Below are 22,151 nucleotides of genomic sequence, written 5' to 3' on the forward strand. Positions count from 1 at the left end.
AGACACACAGAGAAGAACACACACACGCAGACACAGACACCGAGAGGAACAGAGAGAGACACACACAGAGAACACACACACGCAGACACAGACACCGAGAGGGACAGAGAGACAGACACACAGAGAAGAACACACACACACAGACACAGACACCGAGAGGGACAGAGAGAGACACACACAGAGAAGAACACACACAGACACAGACACAGACACAGAGAGGGACAGAGAGAGACAGACACGCACACAGAGAAAAACACACACAGACACAGACACAGAGAGGGACAGAGAGAGACAGACACGCACACAGAGAAGAACACACACAGACACAGACACAGAGAGGGACAGAGAGAGACAGACACGCACACAGAGAAGAACAGTGAGAGAGAGAGAGAGAGAGAGACCGGAGACATAGACACAGAAGGACACACGTAGAGAGGCAGAGGGAAGCATGGAGAGAGAGACATACACAGAGACATACAGAAAGAGAGAGTGTCGGGAGACACAACCAGAAGACAGAGAGAAGAGAGAATGGCTCACAGAGAGAGATAAAGACGGATATAGAAATACGCAAAGAGACATGGAGAGACTGAGACACAGAGAGAAAGAGAGAGAGACACACAGAGAAATAGAGATGATACAAAAACAAGCATTAGAACCAGCGGGGAGGGACAGGGAGAGAGAAATGGGTCAGGTCTGTGGAGGTCCTGTGTCCATGATGGTGTGAGGTAACTGCCTGAACTCCCTCTCTGTGAGTTATCACGGCACAAATGTAAGTTTGTTGAATGCTGGTTATTGAATGGAAAATCATTTGCGAGACAAGTAGCAAATTTATCCCTGTGGGTTAAATTTCTTCAGTTTCCATGTAGTCCATGTTTTCAGAACCTGAATTGGGTCCTGAGCCACATTAAACATGACTTAATATTAATATGGAAATGAGTTTACTCTGTTGCAAGTCCCAGTTTCAATCAGTAAGTAATTATGAAAATCAGTCTGAAAGATGCTGTGAAAGGCTGTTGCTTTCCAGGCAATAATTAAACCTCTGAATATCCCTGGGTGGTTGATTTTTTTTTTTTTTCTCTTCTTAGTTGTCTTTTTCCTAAACGTACTTTCTGCAGGTGGGGAAAGATAACAAGTTACTGACTGAGGGAGTCATTAGTTGCGGGTAGGTAAAGGCCTCATCAAGAGCAGAAGGGAACAAAGAAAATGTTTTAAGCTCAAGATGAAGAAAAAGAAAGATCAGCTGCTTTTTCCTGGCTCAAAGGAAATAATTTTTTAAAAGTGTGAATAGAACCTTTAAAACTCCACTTGTTTTTATTGGAGTAGTTTTGAGCCAGTCTCAAAATGTGGAGCTAAATCTCCATTCTCAATGGGAGGCATCCAAACACGTTTGCCAATTTTAGCTTCTGGCCAATAGTAGACAGGTGCTCAAAAGTAGCAACACATTATTATTATTCATAAAATGCCATAGGAGCTGTGCATTATGAGAGGAGTGGATCCTGAAAGACTTGTAGACATGCTGCTCCCACGGCACCACGTGCCACTGTCTTCTGCTCCCGCCCTGCGCCACCACCCCTGCCAGGAGAACCTCTCCTACTGGAAGTCCAGGACGAAGCCACTTTGAAAGTCCTTAAAGTATGAGGCTTTCAAGAATGAGGTGCAGGGCCGGGCACGGTGGCTCAAGCCTGTAATCCCAGCACTTTGGGAGGCCGAGGCGGGTGGATCACGAGGTCAAGAGATCAAAACCATGCTGGTCAATATGGTGAAACCCCGTCTCTACTAAAAAAAAAAAAAAAAAAAGAATGAGGTGCAGACAATGGCAATATTCTTCAACTTTATATCTGCTTACATTGCAGTCTTCCCGACAGGATGTTACGAAGGAATATCTTTTTGTCTACACCATGCACAGAAACACGTTGTGGAGGGAAGTAGGGTTGCCAGATAAATGCCAGGATGCTCAGTTAAACCTGAATTACAGCAAATAACAACTAAAAACTCATTTGTTGTTTATCTGAAATTCACATTTGACTGAGATTTAGCAAATATTTTTATTTGCTAAACTTGCAACTCAGGGAAAGTCACCTCCGCTTGGGGACTGCTGGGCCCTTACAATCTCGGCTGAGTAGGAGTTAAACATGTCATCTTCAGCCTGTGACACGTTCCTCTGGCTTAGGATCCTTGTACTTTCTTTCGGAAGACAGAGTAGCTGTAACGAGGAATAATTGTAAAAGAGAAGGCAGAGTTTTTGGATTCAATATTATCAGAGATTTATACAAAGTTATAGCATAGGCAATAAAAAATACTTAAATTCAATTGCTTTACTAACTTTGGGAAAAGTCAATGGCTGCTGATCTATCAGTGAGAAATGTGAGTGTGCTTAAATCTAAACATCAAGTTTTGGGGGCTATTTTTGTCATTCCATCATGTACTCAAATGATTTTTAATGCATAGACGTACAGTGTATTTAGTGAGGAAATAGAAGTTAATATAATTGAAAAATAATCATTGAGTGAAATATTATACTTTTTAATTACTTTGGGCAGTTATCTTTTAAAGATCCTGCAAATAAAAATTTTGAGTAATTACTTACTTGTTATAACTTTGTATTTTGTTCACTTTTTGAGGTAGAAAATCCTGGGAGATAATAGACCCAGCCCTCCTGTGCTCCCTGAATGATTTCACGCCTTTTTGAGTAAGTGCCTATGTTTATATATTCTGAGTTCAATTTTGAATCTCTAAGACTTAAATTTTCTTAAGTTTCTCTAACTTTTACATGCTTAGACTGACTTTGATCCATGTTGTTGACCTCTGCTTTCCCTGTATAAGTCATATAGGGTATGACCAAGGTGATTTTTAAAAAATGGCTTTGGGCCAAGCATGGTAGCTCATGCCTATAATCCCAGCACTTTGGGAGGCTGAGGTGGGCATATCACCTGAGGTCAAGAGTTTGAGACCAACCTGGCCAATATGGTGAAACCCTGTCTTTACTAAAAATACAACAAAATTAGCCAGGTATGGTGGCGGGTGCCTGTAATCCCAGCTACTCAGAAGACTGAGGCAGGAGAATCGCTTGAACCTGGGAGGCAGAGTTTGCAGTGAGCTGAGATCATTGCACTCCAGTGTGGGCAACAAGAGTGAAACTCTGTCTCAAGAAAAAAAAAAAAGAAAAAAAAGAAAAAAAATGGCTTTGATTTCTTGCATTGCTTCTGTAAGTTAAGCTTATCTATTGTATGTATGAGTACATCGAAACTTTGTTTTATATATCTACGTATGTATATATTCATGTGCTTTTTCTTTATTTCTTTTTTTTTTTAATCAGACTCTCTTACAGTGCAGAGTTTAAGACAAATGCATGATGACGGGGCTTTGATGTGCTACCACATCCTACACTTTTACAAGGCTCCCAAATGCCTTTCCCACGTATTGAACTGTCACAGTAATGATCAGTGGCTTAGAATGCTTCCTGAATTCCTGACCAGCTGCCAAAACAATTGCTTTAGTAAATGTTTCCTGATGTCCAATGACCATTAACACCCTCCAAGTACAACTGTGATGAGCTCAGCTTTTGAAGGTCTACTGTCCATTTTTCGTGAAATCTGCAAAAAACCAAGCTTAGCTGTTGTGGCCAATTGAACTAGGGAGGGTAAGTAAATCCCTTCAGGGAAGGACAGAGGCGCTTATCTTACATCTGTTTCTTCACAGACCAGTGTAGGTCTCTGAACTGCCAGATAAATGCCAGGCTACCAGCTAAACCTGAATTACAGTAAATAACAACTAAAAATTATTTGTTGTTTATCTGAAATTCAGATTTGGCTGAGCTTCCTATATTTTTACTTGCTAAACTAGCAACTCAGAGTCACCTCCATTGGAGACTGCTGGACCCTTACAAGCTCAGCTGGGCAGGAGTTAAATGTGTCATATCCAGGCTGTGACAAGTTCCTTGTACCTAGGATCCTTGGCCCTCTCATGGGAGGGTCATAGCAGGGCCAGCAGGAGGCAATCCATGTTCTGAGATGCTCATGCCTGGAACCCAGTGGAAATCTAAGACTGTCAAATACCACATTCTCTGTATAATGAAGTGAGTGCTAATAACCAGCAGGTAGTTAGACCTGTCTCAGGCCTCCAAGAGTTCCCAAAAACTTTGTCTATGTCACCAGGGCAATGCCTAGTCTAGGGTTGAATGTCTCCTTTTCTAGTGGGCTGATATTCATGAATACGAGTTTTAAAACCAAAGACCTTTAAGACCTTGTTTGTCCCAAAAGTGAAAAGAGAACTAGCACTTAAGACGAAACTACACCAGACTGTCTATGATTAGAGTTAGACCACTTGTCAGTTTGTTGACACAGCAGTGTGATATTTAAAAACTAGGCAGCCGGGGTTTTGGTTTGAAAGTGTTTTCTGGAGTCACACGGGCCTCACAGAGCTGTTCTGGGCAGCCTGGGGGGGGTCTCATCGTTGCTTCATTGATGCTCTTCTGAATGAGCAGTTTGTCATCACGTTCAGTTTCATCTTTTTGTTCTAAAAAGAAAATTTATACCAACTAATTTCCTCTTAGGAAAAGACTGATTTTTGATGCTGGCCAAGGGTTGCTGGGGAGGGATGGGCTGTGTGGAACATGATGATCTAAACTGGGTCATCCCGTATTTTCAAGTTATCATCAAACATAGCCCCTTGTCTTTTAGTCCCAGATGTAACCCCAGAATCCTTCTTAACTCAGTGTTCAAAGCAGTCACAGCTCATCAGTTGACGTTGGCTTATGAATTGATGCTGCTTTCACACTTTTGGTTTAGATGGATTACTTTTTCTCTTTCCTTCTTTTAAAATTAGTATTCAAAAGCAGTTCCTTTCGGATATTTGTTAGGTATCTATCCTTTGGCTTTGGCAGAAAAAAAGTCTGGACTGGAGGCAGAAGGGGTGGTTTTCCTCTGGGTGTGGGGCATTGTTTTAGTAGGGGTTGGCACAGATGACCTTTGCTTTTGTCTTCTAGATCCCCTTGCCCTGTCACCAATGGGCATGGGCCCTAAGACTGAGCTAGAGGACCTTTTAGATTTACTTTCAAAGAGAACTAACCAGCAAATGCTCCTGTGCTTGGACAAGTGTAGTTCCTTCTCATCAATCCCTCTAACTCCCACTGGTCTTTATGAACCAAGTCTGACTTATTTATGTGGACTTGTTAAGTTGGTGGCTTTACGTAAGCTATTGTAAAAGGCTAAACAAATTCATTTTTGAACTTATGTTTTAGAATCCTCTTTTAAAAATTATCATGCAGACTGAGCTGTGAGTGACCTAGAATTCAAAGTGTAAGAAGCAAAACAAATTAAAAAAAAATCTGCTTCCTGTCTGTACTAATACTAACCCAGCCCCTCCTGCCATCAGGTCTCTGCGGCATTTTTAATCCACCTCTTGCTGCTTGAGCCAACCCTTGTCAGTGTTCTAATGTTGCAGGTCAGAGCCGTGTCTTCAGACAGTCAGAATGCATTTACTTAAACAACAGACCCTCTTGTTGTCAGTTTTGCTGCTCTCAATAATTTACCTTGACTTGTTCATCAGTGTATGCCGTTGGCAAAAGAGGCATACCTCCAAATTGGGCTAATTACTCAGCTATTCAATATCAGCACGACTGAAAGAAACCCGGCCATCTCCATGAAGGGATGCTTGTCCTCCAGAGCCAGCCTTGAATGTAGCAGGTGACAAGGTGAGCAGGGATGAGCCCAAACCAGGTAACATCTGGAACTCTCAAGGGAGCTGTGAATGTTTTCTTTTTCTCCAAGAGTCCCCTTCTACATCCCTGTATTGAGGAACTGCACCCACCAAAGGCAGAAAATAGAAAGGAATTTGGGTGCAGTAGGAGGGACATCACGGGTAGCCCTAAAAAGCCCTAAAAGCCACTGAATTATGAATTTATAGTAACTAGTAAAAATGCTGAGGCTTAAATAATGCTTGGCAAACCATCATATATAGTTGAGCCTATTGATCACTGCACAAGAGCACCCAGCCAAGGGCTGGAGGAGGGCCAAGATCCACCTCATGTGCTGCCTAGCAGAAGGCTAAGTTGGCCTGGAGCAAGGGAGGTCCTTTCAAATACTCCCACGGGCACCTCTCTTCAAACCTTGAACACGGCAGGGCTCATCTGCCCAGAGCTGGCACTTTTCTTCATTTGGACAAAGGTGCATGTGAGCTAGTGGGGCCCTGATGCTTACTTACACCTAGGTCCTTAGAGTAGGTCAGACTTTTATGTGAACTCTGAATACATCTTGGCCGTTAAGGCTCAGAGACAGGCTCTCAATGAGTTCTCAGAGGCGGGAACTCTGATGGCTTGAGATGATTTCAGGTGGCGCACACTCAACACGTGTAACCAGTTATTGTCTTTTTAAAACTCTTTCAGTCCTATTTATTAGTTAAGAAGAAAGTAAAGTAGCCTTTGTTAAAAAGGGGTATCAGCAAGTGCTAGAGATGCCTTAGTTAGACATACTAGCCGCAAAGAAAGAGCTGCATGTAGACCTGGAGGCTTCTGGGAAATTCTGTAGGCATTTACTCACAACTTGAATGTTCATTGTATTTGTTTTTAGAATTACCTTCTACCTTTACCAAGGGATAATGGCTTTCTATTTAAAGAACTAAAGGCACATTGAAAAAATAAATATATGAAATAAATCTCTTTTAAAAAGTAGTTGGTAAACAGTATGATGGGCCATCTTCATTGTTCTAATCAAATCCAGGTTACTATTGGCATAGCTGAATTTAGGAAACAGTGAGTTAGTGTAAAGAGACACGAAGTGAGACGGAACCATTGAGAGTGAGGAAGAGAGGCCTTCACAGTAATACATGTTCCTGACAACTTCTGCTGAGAAGCAAATAAAAGGCAACATTTGCACTGTTTTCGGAGGGATTTGGGCTTCGGATGCACAAGTATGCACGCGTGTCTGTTGTTTGTAGACTTGTTCCATAAGCAAAAACTGAGGAATCGATTTGTGGATGTTGAATTCCTGAGGGTGGGACCAGAAGATTTAGGAGTGTGAGCAGCTATTTAGAAGTCAAGCAATTGGCCCAATATTTTTTCTGCAAGGAAGATTTTTTTTTTTTTTGAGATGGAGTCTCACTTTGTTGCCCAGGCTTGGTATAATGGTGCAATCTCGGCTCACTGCAACCTCCGCCTCCTGGGTTGAAGTGATTCTCCTGCCTCAGTCTCCCAAGTCACTGGGATTCCAGGTGCCCACCACCATACCTGGCTAATTTTTGTATTTTTTTGTAGAGATGGGGTTTTGCCATGTTGACCAGGCTGGTCTTGAACTCCTGACCTCAAGTGATCCATCTGCCTTGGACTCCAAAATCCACCATGCCCAGCCAAGGAAGAAATTTCCAGAAGGGGAATGTATCTATTAATTCATACTTGACTCAGTCCTTTTGTATGTCCCTCTGTATCCGTGTCCTTCACTGTCTCTCAGCCTTCCCACACATGAACGTACTCTACGTACACATACACCTCCCAGTCCACCTGTGCTTCAAATCTGCTGTCTCCCTTGACCTGTTGCCTGCAGAAGTCACACTGTATCATGACAGGCATGACAAGGGGAATTCCAGGCATTGTTTTTGGTCCTCTTTAGGTGAAATAACACATTCAGCAGTTGGCACAAACATGGTGGAGATGAATGCAGTGAAAGCATTGCACGGTATCTAGTGGCAACACTAACTTATGTTTACATAAAGAAGAAAAGTGTCCTCTGATATAATCTCCGAAAACTGCTGCCACAGGCTTTTGAAACAATTAGTTTAGACTATTTCACAGAGCATTAAGCTTAACAATGTCAGTCTGTTCCTAAATGCTGTTCAAGAAAAATTTTGCAATGAGGCCAAAATTTAGATTGGCAAAAGGGCACCCTCAAATAGGCAACCTCATCTTATTATTTTTAAACAGCTTTTTTGAGATATAATTGACCTCCAATAAACGCACATATTTAAAGTGTACAATTTGCTAAGTTTGGACATATGTAGTATAGATCTGTGAAATTATCACCTCAATCAAGATAATGAACACATTAATCACCCCCAAATGTTTTCTTGTGCCCCTGGGAAATCTACCTCCCACCCATCTCTTCCTGCCCTGTTGCCCAGGCAGGGAAGTACTTTCTGCCACTATAATCTGCATTTTCTAGAATTTTATGTTAAGAATATGATGTATCCTCATTTTTGTCTGGCTTCTTTCACTCAGGATCATTTTTGTGAGATTCATACATGTTGTGTATTTATATATATATTTTTGAGATGGAGTCTTGCTCTGTTGCCCAGGCTGGAGCACAGTGGCAATATCTTAGCTCACCACAACCTCTGCCTACCAGGTTCAAGTAATTCTCCTGCCTCAGCTTCTCAAGTAGCTGGGATTACAGATGCATGCTCCCACGCTCAGCTAATTTTTAGTATTTCTGGTAGAGATAGGGTTTCACTATGTTGGCCAGGCTGGCCTCAAACTCCTGATCTCAAGGGATCTGCCCAAAGTGCTGGGATTGCAGGTGTGAGCCTCCATGCCTGGCCATGCATATCATTATTTTTTACTGAAGTTTTATAATTTCAAGTTTTTACTTTTGCATCTATGATCCCTTTTGAGTTATTGTTTGTCTTTTAACAGTCCATTTTATCTTTATGCCACAATCTGTTTATCCATTTGCCTGTTGATGGACATTTGGGTTGGCTTGAGCTTTGAGCTATTACAAATAAAGCTAGTATGAACATTTGTGTACAGACCTTTGTACAGATATATATTTTCTTTTCTGTTGGATAAACAACTAGGAGTGCAGTGGCTAGAACATTTGGTAGTTGTGTAGATAGTGTTTTTCAAAGAGTGATACCATTTTATGTTCCAAAAGCAATATATTTAGAGTTCTATTCCGCTGCATCCTCACCAACACTAGTATGTTAGCTATTTTATCTTGTTGGTTTAAGAGATAAAATGGCTAACATACTGTGTGTTGGTGAGCATGCATCTCCCAGCTGAGTAATGATGTCGGGCATTCTTTATGTGCTATTTACCATTTGTATACCATTTTCTTTGATAAGGCGTCTGCACATTTAAAAATTTGTGTTGTTTTCTCATTGTTTGTTTTGAGCATTCTTATATATTCTATATGTAAATCCTCTATCAGATATATACTTTGTCAATCTTTTATTATAATCTGTGATTTGTCTTTTTTATTCCCTTAACAATGTCTTTCAAAGAACTGAAGGATTAAACATTGATGAAATTTATCAGAATTTTGATTGAGTCTTGCTTTTAGTGTTATATGTAAGAAATCTTTGCCTAACCCAAAGTCATAAAGATTTTCTCCTATATTTTCTTCCAGAAGTTTTATAATTTTAAGTTTTACTTTTTTGTCTATGATCCATTTTGAATAATTGAGTTATTGTTTTTCTTTTAAAATGTAATTTTAACATGTATAATTGCCACATAATTGTACATATTTTTGGGGTACAATGTGACGTTTCAATACGTGTATATATAGTGTAAAGCTCAAATTGGGATAATTATCATATCCATAACTTTCAACAATTATTATTCTGAATGGTTCAGCTTTTTGCAAATATATATCCAATTGCTCCAGTACTTGCCGAAAACTCTACCCTTTTCTCCTTTGAATGGCCATTGCACATTTGTCAAGAATCAGTCATTCATATGTTTGTCTATTTCCGTATCCTATTCTGTTCCATGAATCAATGGGCTGCCCTTGTCTTGATTACTGCACCTATGTGACAAGTCTTGAAATCCAGTAGTTGATTTGACTATTCTGGGTCCTTTTTCATTTTGATATGGATTTTGGAATAAGAATCAGCCTGTTACTTTCTACAAAGAAAAGCTTGCTGGGAATTTGATCATATGGTGTGTATAATAATGAAGGGAGGATTGCAGTTTTAATATAATAATATGTGTCTTCCAGTCCATGAACAATGTAGTAACTCAGGATTTATTTAAGTTCTCTTTACTCTGTTTCAGCAGTGTTGTGTAGTGAATAATTATTTCATATTATTGTTAGATTTACCCCTCAGTGTTTCTATTTTTGGTGTTTTGTTAAATTTGTTTTTCATTCTTTTATTTTAAAATAATAATGAGGTAATATTGTTGATAAATAGTGATATTGTGGCAAGCCAATTCTGTTTTTTTTTTTTTTTTTTGAGACATAGTCTTACTCTGTTGCTCAGGCTGGAGTGCAGTGATGTGATCTCAGCTCACTGCAACCTCTGCCACCCGGGTTCAAGCAATTCTCCTGCCTCAGCCTCCCAAGTAGCTGAGATTACAGGTGCCTGCCACTTTGCTCAGATAATTTTTGGAGTTTTTAGTAGAGAGGGGGTTTCACCGTCTTGGCTAGGCTGGTCTTGACCCTGACCTCATGATCTACCTGCCTCAGCCTCCCAAAGTGCTGGGATTACAGGCATGAGCCACTGTGCCTGGCCTATTTTTGGAGTTATTTACAAATAATAATGGCTTAAAAAATTTAATTCCAGATTGTTGCTGGTATGTAGAAATACAATTGATTTTTGTGTATTTATCTTACTGTATCCTACAGACTTACTAAAGCCACTTAGTAGTACTGGTAGCCTTTTTGAGGATTCCACCAGGTTTTCTATGTAGATTATCATGGCATGTTCCAATATAGTTAGTTTTACTTCTGTCTGGATGTCTTTTGTTTCTTTGTTTAGACTTACTGCACTGGCTAGATCCTCCTGTGCAATACTGAACTGAGTGGTAAGAGCAGACATCCTTGTTTCTCCTCATAAGGGAAAGCATTCAGTCTTTCACTATTAAATAATATATTAACTGTAGGTTTTTCATAGTTACTCTATTAGGTCCCAAAATCCCATTCTGTTTGTAGTTTGCTGAGAGTTTTTATTGGGAATGGATGTTGAATTTTGCCAAATTATTTTTCTGTGTCTCTTGAAATAATCATATGGATTTCCTTTTTAAGTCTGTTAACATGGTAAATTACACTGATTTTTTTTTTCATGAATTTTAAACCAACCTTGCATTTCTGCAATAAAACCTGTGTGGTCATGATATATTATTTTATGTATTGTTAGACTCAATTCACAAAAATTTTGTTTTGAACTTTTGTATCTATATTTATGAGGACTATTTGTTTGCAATTTTCTTATTATAATGTATTTTTCTGCTTTGGTATTCGAGTGGCGCTGATTTCATGGAATAAGTTGGAAAGTATTTCTCCATTTTAATTTTCTGAAAGTTTGTATATAGATGGTATTATGTCTTCCTTACATTTGATAGACTTTGCCAGTGAAGACATCTGGTCTGGTGTTTTCTTCATGGGAAGATTTTTAACTACAAATACAATTGCTTTAATACATATAGGGCTATTCAAAGGTTGCCAGTTTCTTCTTGAGCAACCTTTGGTAGTTTGTATCTCTTAAGTGCTTTTATATTTAATCTATATTTTTGAAGTTATTGGTATAAAGTTGTTTATAATATTCCCTTACTTCATTTCCAATATCTGTAGAATATGTTGTGCTCTTAACTCTTTCCTTCCTCCTTTTTGATATTGAAAATTTGTGATTTTTCCCCCTTATTTTTCTAATCAATCTGTATAGAAGGTTATAAAATGATTGATCTCAAAGAACCAGCATTTGGTTTTGTTTATTTTCTCTAGTGTTTTTCTGCTTTCTATTTTCTTTATTTCTTTCTGCCTCATCCTTTTTAATTTTGTTTCTTTTGCTTATTTTGGGGGTTAATTCTCCCTGCCCCTTGCCTGCTTTGCTTTTTTTTTTTGTTTGTTTTTAACTTTCTTAAGTTAGAAGCTGAGGTCATTGATTTGAGAGCTTTTTTTTCTTTTTCATTACAGCAATCCCCCCTTATCTGCAGAGGATATGTTCCAAAGCCCCCAGTGGATTCTTGAGACCATGGATAGCGCAGAACCCTATATACACTATGCTTTTTCTTAAACATACAAATTTATGATAAAGTTTAATTTATAATTAGGCACAGTAATAGATTAATAACAATAACTAATGGAACAATTACAGCAATATACTATGATAAAAATTATATAAATGTGGTCTTTCTTTCTTAAAATATCTTATTGTATCTAATCTTGCCATGTGTGTACCTATGCAACAATCTTGCATGTTCTTCACATGTACACCAAAACCTAAAATGCAATTAAAAAAACTTATTGTACTGTGCTCATCCTTTTTCTTCTTGTGATGATGTGAGGTGAAAAAAATGCCTATATGATGAGATACCATAGTAATCAATCTGATAACTTCAAAAGATATTAAGTGACTAATGGACAGGTAGTGTACACAGTGTGAATATGTGGGACAAAGGGACACTTTACCTCCCTGGTGGGATGAAGATGGATGGTGTGATACTTCATCACTGTACTCAGAACAGCATGCAATTAAAAAACTTATGAATTGTTTATCCCTGGAATTTTTCATTTAATATTTTTAGATCACAGCTGACCATGAGTAACTGAAATTGCAGAGAGTGAACCTGCAGATAAGAGGGGACGACTGCATAGACGTTTGGTACTATAACATTCCTCCTAAGTGCTGCTTTAGCAATATCCCATGAACTCTGATATGACATGTTTTAATTTTTATTTAATTCATAATACTAAATTTTATTTTAAACTTTTTTTTGATGCCTGGTTTATGTAGATTTGTTGCTTCATTCCCAAATATTTGAGGGTTTTCTAGCTATCTTTCTGTAACTGATTTCTAGTTTAACTTCGTTATATTCAAAGAACATATTTTCTATGACTTGAATATTTTAACTCTATTTAGACCTGTTTTTTTGGCAGAGAATATATTCTATCTTGGTCATTGTTCCACATGCATGTAAAAAGAATGTGCATTCTGCTTTAAAGGGTGGCGGGATCTATAACTGCTAGTTAAATCAAGGTAGTTGATAGTATATCCTTACTTACTGTTTTTCTACTTGTTCTATCAATTATTGAAAGAGAGGTACTTAAATTTCTACTTACAATGGTGGATTTGTTTCTGTCCTCTTTGATATGGTTTGGCTGTGTCCCTGCTCAAATCTCACCTTGAATTCCCATGTGTTATGGGAGGGTCCTGGTGGGAGGAAATTGAATCATGGAGGCAAGTCTTTCCTGTGCTGTTCTTGTGATAGTAAGTCTCACAAGATCTGATGGTTTTACAAAGAGTTCCTCTGCACAAACTCTGTTTCTTTGCCTTCTGCCATCCATGTAAGATGTGACTTGCTCCTGCTTGCCTTTCACAATGATTGTAAAGCTTCCCCAGCCACGTGGAAGAGGTCCATTAAACCTCTTTCTTTTGTAAATTGCCCAGTCTCAGGTATGTCTTTATCAGCAGCATGAAAACGGATGAATACCCTCTTACAGTTCAATGAGCTTTCATTTCACTTATTGTAGAGCTCTGTTTTTAGGTTCGTAAATGTTTAGGATTGTCATATCCTCTTTATCTTTATGAAGTGGCTATTTTCATCCCTTGAAATCTTTGTTGTCCTCAAATATATACTGCCTGATGTTCACGTCGTCACTCCAGTTTGTTTGTTGACTAGTGATAGAATCATGTGTCTTTTACCATCATTTTTAATCTATTTATGTTTACATTTAAAGTGTGTTTCCTATAAGCAGCATGTGGTTGGGTCTTTCTTTTTTAGTTAGCTGACAACTTTTGACTTTCAGTGGGGGTGTTAGAACATATATTGAATGTTATTTTTAATGTATTTAAGTTTTTCATTTTATTTATTTTCTATTTATTTTATAATCACCTCATTTGTCCTTTGTTCCCCTTTTCTTATTTTTCTGGTTTCTTTTGGATTGAGTTTTTAAAAAATAATTCCATTTTAGCTTGTTTATTGACTGATAGTTACACGTTTGTTTTATTTTAATGGTTGTTTTAGAGTTTATAGCATACATCTTTAACTTACCATTGTCTACCTTAAAGTGACATTATTTCACTTCACTTAGTATATAAATTCCATCTCCCTGCTGCTAGCTTTTATATTATTTTTGTCATCATATATTTTACTTATACATATGTAAGGATCCCCACAATACATTATTATTTTTGTTTAAACAGTCAGGTATTCATTAAAAAGAGTTAAATAATAAGAAAAAATTTTATGTATTTATCTATGTGGCTACAACTTCTGGTACTTTTCATTCCTTTATATAGATTCATATTTCCACCTGGTGTCAGTTGAATTTGAAAGACTTCTTTTGATAGTCCTTGTAGTGCAGATTTTAAAGCTTTTGTAGGTCTGAAAGTCTTTATTTGACTTTGGCTTTTGAAATATGTTTTAGGTTGATAGTTTTTTTTTTTTTTTCTTTCAGCACTTTAAAGATGTTGTTCTACCGTCTTCTTGTTTGCATTGTTCCTGATAAGAACTCTGTTGTCCTCCTGATCTTTGTTTCTCTGTGCATAATGTCCTCTTTTTCTCTGGGTACTTTTAAATTCTTTTTTTAATCACTGGCTTTGAGTAGTTTTATTATTATGTGCCTTGCTGTAGTTTTATTCATGTTTCTTGTGCACAGGTTCATTTACTGTCTCAAATCTTAAGTTTATAATATTCATCAAATTGGAAACATTTTAACTTATGTATCTTCAAGTATTTTTTCTGTTCCCCATTCTCAGTTAAGATAATTCCAATTTGTTTATTTATTTATTGAGATGGAGTCTAGCTTTGTTACCCAGGCTAGAGTGCAGTGGCATGATCTTGGCTCACTGCAACCTCCACCTCCCAGGTTCAAGTGATTCTCCTGCCTCAGCCTCCCAAGTAGATGGGATTACAGGTACCTGCTACCATGTCCAGCTAATTTTTATATTTTTAGTAGACATGGCATTTCACCATATTGGATAGGCTGGTCTCAAACTCCTGACCTCAAGTGATCTACCCACCTCAGCTTCCCAAAATGCTGAGATTACAGACATGAGCCATATCTGGCCATGTTCTCCTGTTTTAAAAAGATTCTTTGCCTTCTCTGTTTTATTTTTGATAGTTTCTATTACTATATTGCCAGGTCACCTAATCTTTTGTTCTGCAATGTCTAATTAACCATTAATCCCATCAGAGGTATTTTTCATCTCAGACATTGCAGAAGTTTTTTATTTGCAAATGTTTGATTTAGGGCTTTAAATGTTTTTGTATATTTCTACTTTTCAAAATATATGGAGTACAGTTATAATAGTTTTAATGTCTTTGATAATTCTAACATCTGTGTCTGTTCTGGGTGGTTTTGATTCATTTTCTCTTTTCATTATGGTTCTGTTTTTCTGCTTGTTATCATGCCTACTAATTTTTGATTGAATGCCAGATATTGTAGATTTTACCTTGTTGGGTGCTGGATATTTTTGCATTCTTGTAAATATTCTTGAACTTTGTTTTAGGATGCAGTTAAATTTGTTGGGAAATTTGACATTCTTTTACTGTTCGCTAGGCAGGATTATAGCAGCATTTAGTCTAGGGCTATGTACTCCCCAGTACCGAGGGAAGTCCCTTCTGAGTACTGTATCATAAGACACGTGAGTTATGAGGTTTTTCAATGTGACCACTGAAGGTGGCAATTTGTATAACCTTATGTATTATGTATTTCCATTTTAATGTAAAAATATATATAGATTATAGATATGTTTCTCTCATTTATTCAATGACTGTTTTTTGAATACAGACAATGTGATGGACATCAAATATGGAATAGTAAATAAAACAACATCTTTCCTCTCAAAGAGTTTATATTCTATGGCTGGAGACAGACAATAGTTATATAATATGTCAGATAGTAATATGTACTTTGAAGAAAAATAAGGCAGAGTAAAGGGAGAGAACAGTGGGAATTGGAATAGGATACAGTATTCTGTGTTTAGGAAGAACTCTCGAAAAGGTGATATTCAAACAGAGACTAGAATGAAGTGAAGTAGGGTGGCTGGTAGCTATCTGGTAGAAAGGCATTACAGGTAAATGGAATATGAAGTGCTGAGGTGGAATTATAGGAGGAGGGCATGGTCTTAGCATTCATGAGGATGGGCAAGGAGGCTAGTGTGCTGGGGTGTGGTGAGAAAATAAGGGAGAGAATAGTAGGAGGTGATGTCAGAGGGACCACGAGGAGGATGAGGGATCATGTAAGCTTTTCTGAAGGTGGTGAGAACTGTGGGTTTTATTAAAAGGGTGATAGAAACCATTTAGTGTTTTTGAGAAAGGTAATGGCATGACCTGACTTACCTTTTTAAAGGGTACCTTTGTTGCTTTGTGGAGAATTGGCTGCAGGTAAAGCGTAGAGCAGGGAGATCAGGTTGGAAGCTATTATAATCATCCAGGCCAAAGGAGTTGGTAATGGTGAAGGTGATGAGAAATCAGTCTGATCTGGGATATATTTAGAAGTTAGAGCTAGCAAGATTTGCTGATGAATTAGATCGTGGGATCAGGGTTGGGGAGAGATAGCTTAAGAATGATTTCAAGGTTTTGTTATTGTTGTGTGTCTCTTCATCTGACATTTATTGGGATGGAGAAGATTGGGAGGGGAAAATTAGATGTTAAGTTTTGACATGGTGAATTTGAGATTTTCTATAAAGTGTCGAAGCAATTGGACACACACGTCTGAAGTTCAGGGGAGAAGTCTGCCCTAAAAATATAAATTTGAGCATCATCAGCATATAGAAGGCATTTAAAGGTTAGGCCTGGATGAGACCACATAGAAAGTAAGCATAGACAGAGAATGAGAGATGATTAAAGGTTGCGGTGGTCCAACATTTAAAGGTCAGGAAGATGAGGAAGAGCCATTTAAGGGGGCCAAGAAAAAATGGCCAAACAGGTGTGATGAGATCCAAGATAGTGATATCCTTGGAGCTGAGAGAAGAAAGAGGATGTGATATACTGTGTCAGTTGCTGCTCAAAGTTGAGGAAAATAAGGTCTTAGAACTTTGGGATCTGGCAATGTGGAAGACATTGGGACCTTGACAAGGGCAGTCTGGTTGAAGTGGTAGGAATGAAAGTCTGGTTGAAGTGGATTAAGAGAGAATGGAGGAGAGGGGGTGGCAACAGTGAGCACAGGCAGCCATTGAGGTTGTGTTGTAAAGGGGAACACAGAAATGGGTTGTAAGCAGAGGCATGTCTGACTTGCTTAGGTGTCTTAGAGGAGATGTGAAAAATAGTTCCCTGTAGTTACCTCTGAAAGACAGAGTAGACATTGGTATGGAGAAGATAGAGGAAAATTATACTTTGCCTTTTATAACTTTATACACTGTTTGATTTTTTCTTCCCAATCAAGTTGCAGTGCTCTTGTTGAGATGAAATCTTCACAAGGTTGAATATGTGAAAGTACATATGAAGATAGAATGTGATATATATAGCACGTTAGGTTAAACAAACAAAAAGCTATGCAGAGAAAAGACAGGAAGAAATGCATAAAGCCTTAAAAATAATATTTTATGGTAGAAATAGAATGAGCTTTTGAATCTGGAAGTACTTGGGACTAAAATCTGTCTCCCATACATATCACTTAATTTCTCTTACCCTTGGTTTCCTTTTTTGTAATATGTATATAAAAATACTACCATCATTAGTGGTTAGTATGAGGTTTAAATGGAATGACTTAATGTTAAGTGCCTGGAAATTAGTAGGTTCTTGGGCCATTATATTATGATTTCTTCAAACTTTCTATATTTTCCAATGTTTTAAAAAGGACTAAAATATTTATACATTACTAGCATAATTAATTATTGTAAACAAGCTGGAACAAGTGTTGCTGAAATGTTAGCAGTGTTTGGTTCTAGGTGATGGGAATATAACTGATGCTTATTTTCCATTCAGTATAATATCTATGTTTATGGAACAAATAAGCCAAAATAAACAAAGAGTTCTTTTAAATAAAAACACCAGGTGATATGTATTTGTTCTGCCCCATTTACTGACTTGTTGGACAGGAGAAGAAAGCAGTTAGAAGGTATAGTAGGAGAGGAGTGAAAGTTTACATGATACCATCAGAAAAATCAGGTGGAGAAAATGGAACACATCAAAAAAATAAATTAATGAAAATGTGATTTTATTTATAAACCTCCTTTAAGGTTTTATCTGCTCCCTAAGTTGTACCTCAGCAAAGACCTAAAGATTTATAAGGAGGTGGCTTGTAAAGATAGTCTTAGTTTCTCTGTTGTCTTTGTGTCATTATGCATAGAGTTCCCTTTCATTTTCAAAAGTGTCCTAGTTTGGGTGTGAAGTATATGATCCCCCTACTTAAGGAATGTGGAACCCTTAAAAATTTTCACAGGACACAATAATGCTCTTGGATGGTTTTGCTCAAAGATTTGTGTATTATGATGGGGAGTAGGATGGAGGGCCAATGAGATTGAAAGGATATCAAGGTCGGCTTTTAGATGTAAAAGAAAGATAAATAGCATTTGGGATGGGAAGAGACTCTACTACACACTTTCTGTCCTGGCTAACTGTCCAGTACAAGGGCGGGCTCTTCATATAGACCAGGGATAATATACTAAGTGAAATATGTTGCAATCTGTAAGGCACTATTCAAATGTAAAGTGCTTTCATGTGTATATGCAATTCTATTTGAGTCTTACTATATTCTCTAGCGGGTTTCAAAGAACAAATATAGAAATTGCTGGTAATTGATCTAGGAGTAAAACGCAGACTTCATGCTGTTTCCATTGGAACACTCATCTGGCACCTTCTCCACGCTCTCTGGATAGGGCTTTTTCTGACTACCAGAAAAACTGAGTTCAGTTGACTTCCTGGAGTGAGCTCCATGCTTACTTTTTAGGAGATGAAATTATCTTCACTACATAAAGTGCCTTGAAAGGTATATACAAGAAGGTGTAGAGTTTTAGACTGAAAACGCTTGTCTGTTTCTAAGGCAGAAGAGTAGGTGGTTGACAACTGTTAGATTTGGGTATGTGCCATTTATCTTGACATTGGACATTCCATTTCTTCCTCTTTCCCCTTGAAAGCTCAATAAAGCAAAGGGAAGGGAAGCTGTGGATAGAACTTCAAGGGCTTGACCTGATACCAGTTAAGGCTCTTGTTTAGTACTTTATTCACATACCTGCCTCTAAAATAAGGATTAAGGTATGGAATTTAAGGATTGAAAAAAAAATAAGAGCTTATAGCTAATCACTCTTTCAACTCTTTTTCTGAGAACACAACCTTTGGAGAAAAGTCTTATCATTATAAGCAATGCTTTTATCTCAATGCCAAGTGATACTTCATTTTGATCTAGGAATCCAGGATATACATTTCTTTTGGGAAAGGGTTAGCATTTTGTGCTGCTGAATTAAATCACTCATGATAAAGGGAACCCCCAGTGCAATTCTTCCCTGCTGTCCTAAAACCATGTCAAGACCCCCCATGTCTGAGAGAAGGAAATTGTACCTTAAGGCTTAACACAGAAGTCATAAAGACTGGTTTCCATTAGAGCTGGGCTGTCAGCAGCCTCCAAATTAAAACTGTAGGGAATGTTGAAATTTAAAGTTCATTTCTAACATGAAGTGGTTCACACACTACTGTTCTAAGGGCTAATCTTTAGTGATAGATGCAGAGACAGGAGGTTCAAGTGTTCTTAGGAAAACCCAAGCATTCTTCCATCCTAAGCCTCTTTGGCTTTAATTTTAACGTCAGCCAGTCATTGCCAAGACTATGTTTGAAAGGACTAATTCCAGCTATTTTAAAGGGTCTTCTTTTGTATAATGTTCTCAGAGAATCATGTAATATTCTATTCTGTAATATATTTTAGATATAATGACTACAGATATCAGTGATCCTAATTTTTCTCCTAGCTAATGTTAACATGGACTTGTGGAAAGAAAGCTCATAAAGCTGGGAGGCAATCCTCACATAGTGATTTAAATTATTATTATTATTATTATTTTAGATGGAGTCTCTCTCTGTTGCCCAGGCTGGAGTGCAGTAGCAAGATCTCAGCTCACTGCAACCTCTGTCTCTGGGTTCAATTGATTCTCCTGCCTCAGCCTCCCAAGCAGCTGGGATTATAGGTGCTCGCTACCACACCTGGCTAATTTTTGTATTTTTTGTAGAGACGTGGTTTCACTATGTTGGCCAGGCTGGTCTTGAACTCCTGACCTCAAGTGATCCTCTCACTTGGCCTCCCAAAGTGCTGGGATTATAGGTGTGAGCCACTATGCCCAGCCTATAGTGCTTTAAATTAAATATTACCACTAATTAGATAAGTTGTTTAAATTTTGATGTTTCAATTTCCACATCTGGAAATTCTAAGAAGTTCTTTACCTTACTGGGATATCTTTGTGGTCAAATGGATGATTAGATGTCAGATCCTTTGAAAAACAAGAATTGTGATTGTGTTAGAGACTTAGGATGCTCACCCACGTCTAGTTTATCTTCATGAGAAGATTCCTCTTCCTGACTTCTTTTGCAATTGGACAGGTCATGTGACTTGCTGGCCATTGAGTTATGGTTGAACTTGAGCCACTTTTGAGCCAGATTACTTAATTGCTTATACGATACCTGTTAGGACTCTCTTCCTCTGCTGTGGTGATTGTGGAAAAGTTTAGAGTTGGAAGTGTTTCACAGTTTAGAGCTATCTGGAAGCTAAGATAACACAAGAAAGGTATTTATCTAGGAGAGATGACTACACCCACTGTAGGTTTTGAGGAAGCGAGAAATAGACCAATATATCAGTCTCCTCTTATCCATGGTTTCACTTTCTAAGGTTTCCATTACCTATGGTCAGCCTCAGTCTGACAATATCAAATGGAAAATCCCAGAAATAAACAATTTATAAATTTTAAATTTTGGGCAGTTCTGAGTAGTGTGACAAAATCTTTCAATGTCACATGAGTCATTTCTTTGTCCAGTGTATCCATGCTTTATATGCTACCTGCCCATAGGCATCTTGGTTATCAGACCTACTGAGGCAGTATTGCAGTGCTTGTGTTCAAGTTAATAGTAGCCTGGCATTACGTCACAATGCCTGTATCATTTACCTCATTCCATTTCCTCACGTAGGCATTTTATCATCTCACATTGTCACAAGAAGGATGAGAATAGTACGATAAGATATTTTGAGAGAGAGAGACCATATTCACATAACTTTTATTATAGCATATTGTTATACTTGTTCTATTTAATTGTTTTAAATATTTTATTGTGCCTAATTTCTAAATTAAACTTTATCATAGGTATGTATGTATAGGACAAAACATCATATATGTAGGGTTTGGCACTATCTGCAGTTTGAGGCATCCAGTGGAGGTCTTGGCATGTCTCCAACAAAGATAGGGGAGAATTACTGTACTGTGTCAGATCACTGAGATTGAGGGGTTGTTTGTTATGGCTGCAGAACCTAGCCTAACTATATGCTTTAGTATAAAGAATTCTTAAAGTTGCTAATTGTGATTATTAGTGAGATATCTCCTAACCTTCTGCTAAGATTATTTACTACTAATTTGCTGTTATGCCATTTTCTGACACCTAGTAGATTTGAATCTGACCACTTTGACTCTTTTCTCATCCCCCCAGACCCAAGAATCTCTCATGTCCTGGAAGGAAGCTGAAGTAACAAACTGTATTAGTAGTCATGGCATATTGGCAGTTACAACATAAAAGGATTGGAGCTAAATTCAAGAAGTACTGTGTCTGACTATAATAGACACTCAACAAACATTTATTGACAATAGGAAGAGAAATTGGATGATGTGGCTGTTACCAGCGATTTCATGTGGCAAAATCTAGTAAATGTTTAGTTCTCATCTTCCTTGACCTCGTAAACAGAGTTTGGAGCTTTTCATCACTCTCTCTTTCTCAAAACTCTTTGATCCTTGGCTTCCTGGACATCAGAAGCTTCTAGTTTCCCCTCTATCCTAGTAGCCCCTGCTTGGTCTCCTTTGCAGTCTCCCTCTTCCTAATATCTAAATACTCTAGTGCCCCAGAGGTCAGGCTTAGGGCCTAACTCTGCTTGTTTACTTGAATCTCTCAGTCATGTCTGCTGTTTTACTGAAGTTATTTCTTTTTATTGATTTATACATTTTCTTTTAGTAACCCTCAGTCTATCCTACATTGCTAATAATTTTCCTCATTTGTTATTAGATTTTTACTTTATAGTTTTTATATTTACTACATATTTACTATATTTATAGTTTTTCATAGATGTTTTACATTTTTATATAATCATGTATGTCTT

At 37.8% G+C, this 22,151-nt stretch overlaps 1 protein-coding gene across 3 annotated transcripts in view; it reads left to right on the top strand.

The window, feature by feature from the left end:
- The window catches only part of LYPD6B (LY6/PLAUR domain containing 6B), a 198,132-nt gene that overhangs the window by 58,910 nt on the left and 117,071 nt on the right, over positions 1-22,151 (top strand). For 2 of the 3 annotated variants that reach the window (XM_032286343.1, XM_032286342.1), the window contains exon 2: positions 2,626-2,689. The exons of the other annotated variant lie outside the window; for it this stretch is intronic. The gene's annotated coding sequence lies outside the window, so the exon portion shown is untranslated. The remainder of the gene's footprint in view (positions 1-2,625; positions 2,690-22,151) is intronic. 3 annotated transcript variants of the gene reach the window in all.

The sequence above is a fragment of the Sapajus apella genome, unplaced genomic scaffold (genome assembly GCF_009761245.1).
Source record: "Sapajus apella isolate SASKATOON/1434 unplaced genomic scaffold, GSC_monkey_1.0 scaffold18, whole genome shotgun sequence".
NCBI lineage: Eukaryota > Metazoa > Chordata > Mammalia > Primates > Cebidae > Sapajus > Sapajus apella.